This window comes from Diadema antillarum, unplaced genomic scaffold (assembly GCF_040938485.1).
Source record: "Diadema antillarum isolate AM-2024a unplaced genomic scaffold, OU_Dant_1.0 scf00000091, whole genome shotgun sequence".
NCBI classification, from domain to species: Eukaryota; Metazoa; Echinodermata; class Echinoidea; order Diadematoida; family Diadematidae; genus Diadema; species Diadema antillarum.
Genome location: NW_027270980.1, coordinates 1,277,459 through 1,284,537, shown reverse-complemented (window position 1 = coordinate 1,284,537; position 7,079 = coordinate 1,277,459).

The window sequence follows — 7,079 nt, the reverse complement described above, 5'->3', positions numbered from 1 at the left end:
TCTTTATATTTTCCTTATATTGTTGTACGTATGTGACATCTAAGTTATTCACACACTGCAGTAGTCTTCTCATCCAGCGGTTACTGCACCAAAACTTCAAAAATTCATAACTTTTAAACGGATTGTCCGATTTTCCTCAAACTTTTAATGATGTGTTCTACTAATATTGCTACATTCTCTCAATCCTTATGTTTATGAAGGTGAACTTGTCCTTTAAGCTCGCGCATCCAATTCTCACCGATCCACTCAGTCCTGTGCATCATTTGTACATTAGGACCAGAAAAAATTGCCATGTTACCAGAGGGTTTTGTATATTCAACCTCTTTATAACAAGGTTCCACTGTACAAGTACATCTTAGTTCAGTGTGTGATGTCGTACATTGACTTCCTTTTTTTTTGCCAGCTATAGAGTGGTCTATGATACCACTACATGTACAGATTTTAAGTTTCAAAACAAAGAGGCACTTGTTGCTGTGTCTCATGTTTCAATATGACTAATGAACCTTCATTTTCTGCAGGAAACAAGAATTCATTTGAATATTGTTTTGTCTACTGAAATACAACTGTACAAAATAAAAATTATGTACAGTGTAATCCTACTAAAATTGAAAGAAGTCACATGTGCTGTACAAAAAACAAAAATAAAACCAGACATGCACTTCAGTCATACAAGTCGTGTGCAGCTGGCCAGAAGCATATTAAGTTACATGTATGCATATAGTATACATAATGTCTAGACACTGTGAATTTTTTAGTCTGTACAGTCTCAGCACATGTTCTGGCTGTAAATACAATGTAATTAAACTTTTTAGAGGCAGAAATACTTGTATACTGTATCTTGACTTGACTTGACTTGGGTGGTGTGGTGCCCATACACTGTCCATATGCATCATAGTCAAAACTATCAATGTGTGACAGCTATACATGTATTTGTGTACAGCTAAGCTCAAGTTAATCCAAAGTTTCAAGTCCACAATTTTCTCCATTTTTTGTCTTGCCTATGAGGACAGATGAAAACCAATTTATGATTACATCAGAGCATATTTCATGCAAGTCGGTACATTTCCCTCGGCGCAAATGGATTCAGACTGTGACTGCTTAGCAACAAGAACATGGACAATTACACACAAAGATATGTCTGAACAAGAGTATAAAAAAAGACCTCACATAAAGTTCTCATAGGCCTAATACACAACTGTGTACAATGTACTTCTTCTTTCCACACAGACAGTATTGCTGTGAGGACATTTCCATCATTACCAGTGGAAAAAAAATACACATAGCAAAACACTACTGTCAAAAGTGAAAACGGTCTAACGGTACATTTACAATGTACTCAGACCAAGATGAAATAAGTTTGTCAAATACAATGTACATCAAAATTAAATCTTGCAGAAGTTGTCTTTACCCAGTATGCAGGTGTACATTGTAATTGTGATAATTACATCATCTTTAAAACCAAACAAAAAGATGACAGACAAGCAACTTTATGTGGGGTCACTGCTTTAATTATAGTCTTGAGTGTATGTGAAAGTGCTGTAAGAATGTAGAATGCCTGAGTTCCTATATGGTGTACATGTATTCATTTTCTGTCATACATCTGAGACACTTTTTATCTGATTTTTTTTTCTAATGGATCCATGTGCAACTACAAACACATATCAACACAGTACATTGTACATGTATTCTGAATAAATATGACACACATATTTAATAAGAGTCTGCACAAAACTGATCATAGTCATTCACTTTTCTTTATTTCTTTATTCATAAAACATACAATGCTGACATTTCTCTGAGAAACCCTCATGTGATAAAGTCCATCCCTTGTTCATATTTAAAATGCACTGTGCTTCCATCTTGTGAAGGTTTACCACCACCATGACATGTACAGTATATTTGGGAGAAAAAGAAGATCTGATCACTGAGAGCCTCTTACCTGTCAAGAATGCATTTCAATATTGATGGCAAGGGTAGGTTGGTACAGTGTTGAACTTATGCCCAGGAATATAACTTTGGACAGGTTGGACAAAATTAGAATACAATGTGCAATATGGTGAACAACCTTCTTGATGCAATTATAAATGCAGTACGGTAACGTGACTACTGTAATGATTGCTGCTTTAGACTTTCCCTTGCAGATACAGATTTAGGTCAGGGCAGTTACCTGCTCTCATGTCTAGAAAGTGGTTATGTTTCTACTGTCTGCAAACCAAGTGTACACCATCTATGCTCATCATCAAAGGATTATTGCTTGTTGGCTGATTTTTTTTTTTTTTTTTTTTTTTTTTTTAAATTCAAACCCCATTCACTATTGGGTGAAGGGTGACACTCAGCAATTTGTAACCATCCCCACCCCCTATGATAGGCTTTGACACCATAATCACATGGTATGAGGCAAGGCAATCCAGCACATAACCATAACATCTCTCTCATCCCAAGAACATTAGAAAGTGCATTCTCGAATACAGTGATTAACTAATATCTTGGACATGGACATGGAGAGTCTCAGGTCGTATGTTTTTGAAGAATGGGGATCGTGGCTCCACTCTGGCAGAAAAGTTCATGTGTCCACTCTAAATTCTGTACATCGAAAATAAAAAGTAATAGGAGGAGCAGAAAATATCAAGGAAAGCAGGACCATTGGGCAGGAAGCCAGCTTGATGTCTTGACACCACTCGTTCCCTCCCCTCGTCCAGCCAGTCATCAGAGGCATCATGATTTGGTCCTTGAGGTCCATGGGTCCTCTCCTTCCGTCAGCTCTCTCTGGTACAGCTGCGTCCTGTTCTTCCAGCCGGAATATCGCACGTTCTGCTGCTTGTCCAGGTAGATACCCACCAGGGCAAAGGCTGGTGTGATGGCAGCCCACCAGTAGTTTCTCAGTAACTCCATCACCATCGTGACAGGATTAAGGTCTATGAGGACGTGAAGAAAATTGAAAACACAAAACAAAAATGAATTAATACTAGCTACAGGTATTGCGTACCATTGCATATCATGCAAGCATTAACACATTTGAAACAACTTGAAATAGACTAGTCGATCACCCAATTTTTTCAATCAACGATCATGCTTTCGACATCTTTTTCCAAATATGTCTGGAGTAAGTTGAACGATAGTGATACTGTATACGCTATAATTTTCGCGTACATAAATTTTCGCGAATTGCCGCTGTCACACATTTTCGCGAGTGGTTAAATTCGCGATTGGGGGACCAGAGAAAATATGAAGTGGCAAAGAAAGTGTGAATTTTCAACTTACTAGCAAATAAGAATGATACTAGTTATACACTGCATGAAAAAAACTTACCAAACTCTGCGAACTAGTAAGTTAGAATTCAACATTTTTGAAGTGGTTAAGTCCATCGCGCTAGATTTCTGACGAGTGGTCCCCTTGCGATAATGGATTGGCTCTCTACAGTATTCGTAAGTAGACGTGGACGTGCTATATGTACGTAAACAAGCTTAGCCAGTACAGGGATGGTCTGTTCGGTAAGCAATGACATGGTATACTACTAGTACTGAAATTTTCGTATCATCAAGGCAAGGGATTCATTTTGGAAGGTAATATTTTAGCGTGTTGTTAAATTCGCGAATAGCTCCCGACTCGCGAAATTCGAAAAAATAAAACCCCCGCGAAATATATAACGTATACAGTATACAATCAGCTAACAGACAGACATAGAATCGCAATAAATATTATTCATAAAAACACATGCGTATAGCTAGAACGCGCACACATCAGCATTGGCGCTTACGGAGCAGAACTTCAATGCTTAGACAACAAGTGCCAAATTGTTAAATAGAGATCTGATCTAATGTATCGAAATATTACATATTTTCAGGGGCTATCATGGGTGAATTACATGTATAGCTATTTTGTGTGTGTGTGTGTGTGTATTCTAGCTGTACACAAATTTGATTTTTAAACTTTAAACTTACAATTTTGTCCTTTGAAGACTTAGAAATACAGAGATGCCAAGGTCAGAGGGAATTAAAATAATGGAAAAGGGAGGGAGATGTCCCTCTCCCGTGATAATTGAAGCTTTAGCATACAAGGGATGGTATAGTTTTGGTTGAGATGGTTAATCAGGTTTTAACATTTTGCGAGATAATTAGAAACCACATACAGTGGACTCCTGTTATAACAAAGTCCTCGGGACCAGCAGCTTTCTTTTGTTATATCGAAATTTCGTTATAACCGAATGAATAAACAAGAAAAAACATAGGGCTGATAATTTCACGACCTTGATTTTCATTTCGTTGTAACCAGAATTTCTTGATAACCATGTTCGTTATAGCGGGAGTGCAGGTGATAAGCACAATCAGGGTATGCAATCATGACTTTCTCACTTTAAAAAATTGTAACTTCTAAAAGAATGCACCAACTGACTTAAAAATTCACATGCAGCATGCTAAGACATCAGTAATTACATGTGGTAAGACAATAGCTAATTTCTTCTCATTTACTGTTAATTATTAAAGATTAATTACCAAAAAGTCCCCCAAAACCCACGTAATGCATCAAAAAAAGCGTTTTACAACTTACGTAAAATCAAGATTTGAGGTCCATATTTTAAGTCTACCCCTACATGTTTGGTATCAAATTAATGGATTTTTTCCTGGCATTGCTTGCATGCAATAAAAAACAGTGGTTCTTTCAGCTGGAGAAAGTTATGAGGTCTGAAGACCCGTCCTGGTAGGAGTGTAATGCTGGCTTACTTTTGTGACATTGTGACCTTTTAACCCATGCTGTACAGCTATACATGGAGAAACATCTTATTTTTCTGCTTTTCCTGAAAGTACTGAAGACACACTACAGTATGGTGCGCTGTTTGCCAATAAATGTTCAGCCAGTTTTGAGTTTTGAGCCATTTTCAAATGCTGAGGAAAATAAGTGCAGCCGTTTTTCGGTATTTTCAGTGATGTATATCCTAATTTGACTACTTATAAGAAGCTTTTCCCCTTATTGAATATCCTTGTTTTTTTAACCATGAATTGTACATATGTAGAAATCTATTGTGTGAAAATTTGAGCAAATTTGAGCAATAGGAACTTATTTTTTTATATTTTTACAAATTGCTGAGTATAAAAAAGACTGATACACGCCCATGTTATACTGCATGAAGGTCATATGATAAGTGTTCAGTGTTCATATTTCAATGCTTGTTCAATTTCTAAAGATATCATAAGCAAAAACATAGTATTTTGGCTTAATATGTCATTGTTTGAGTGTCACAGCTTGGATATCAACTCAAGTCATCATACATCTCACATTCATTCTTCTATCTGTGTTTACAAATATGAGAATTGATCCAAACACTGTGTGCACATTCAAGGTCAAACTGTACAGATAATTTTTTGATGAAAAATATCATATCTTCCAAAGTACCAGCCCTAATTTCATAAAAATTTATAATAATGGCCACTATATATCTGTTACCTATTCCTGAAAGTTTCGCCTCTTCACTCTTTGGCAAAAGTGAAATATGATAAAATGTGTAAAGGTGGTTTTATTTGAATTCAAAATAATGCCTACAAAATTTATCACCCATTTCGAGAAGTGAAAATATGAAATTTATTCATATTTTGTGATATGTCATGGCTATGTGCCGGTGGTGAATGAAAGGGATATTTATCAGGAATATCGAACAGCAGTATCAGATGAAAAAAACATTCACCTTTTTTTAAATGAATTTTTCTAATATATTAGTCATTTCAATGTAATTTGACACCCCTTATTAAAATGCTAATTTATGCGCAGTTTAATGCAATATTTTGACTCTTTCTTTACATGAAATGAAAATTTGAACACTCAGCTACAACAAAAAACAAAAAAAGCATTTTCACCAAGTTTTTTCATTTTTACCCTGTTACACAATTGCATACCCTGATTGTGCTATTGACCTGCACTGTATAAAGAGCATACAATTCTACGAGGAATTCAAAGTTTATTTGATGAAAATCAGTCTTGAAATGGCTGAGATATCAAAATTCAACACAAAGTAAAACAAAGTGGTCTTAATAAAAGGTAGGTCCCACCCTTCATTAGGAACTCTTTGTTTTTGGATATCTCAGCCATTTCAAAACTGATCTTTATCAAATACACTTTGAATTTCTCTTAGAATTGTATGCTCTTTAATATTTCATAAAACAGGATCTCTAATATAGAACTAGAAATGTCGCTACGGCGACTGGTGTATGCCTCCGCAATAATGCATGGTTCTCCTAATAGGTCTACAGTACAATGTCTTGACAATGTGTGATGACAGTTTAACACAATTGGCAAAATATTAAAATGACAGGTTTGCCACAAATGTGCTGAATGTTCACTTTCCTAGAACTAGGTTCAATTGGATGAATAATTAAAACGTCAGAGTGCAGATATCTGGGGGAACTGATGATTTTTACTTGACTTTTGACCCTTTTATAAGTTTATGCATTGAGTAATTTTCAAGGTATTGAGAAAAAGTATAATTTCAGTATCAAATGGTAAAATAGTATTATCTAAACCTGGCCTTTGACCTTTGACCTCACAGTTCCAAAGAGAATCACTGTTAGGTAGAACATGCATAAATATGTAAGTTTCATGATAATACATGTACCTTGAGTTACTTTTGAGATATGGAGGAAGAAGTGCAATTTAGCACTTTCACTTGACCTTTTGACCTTTGACCTTTTGGCAAGAAACTTCCCACAGAATATATATTGGGTTATACATGCATACATCAAGTTTTAAAAAAAATCCTTCTGGCATTGCATAAATATAAGGAAAGTAGTGATATTTTGAGGAGTTGACCTTGACCTTGACCCCCTGACCTTTGACCCATGACCCCCAACTTCCCTAGATAATCACTGCCCATCGGTACATGCATATATACTAAGTTCCATGAAGATACCTTGAACCATTTGCGAGATATGGAGAAAAACATGAAATTTCAACCTTTTTTCACAAAATAACCTGTGACCTTTGACCTTTGACCCCGTGACCCTAAAATCTAAACAAAGTATTATCCCCCCAGGTTATACCCTCATACCAAGTTTGATGTAAAACCACCACACGGTTCTTGAGATATCGAC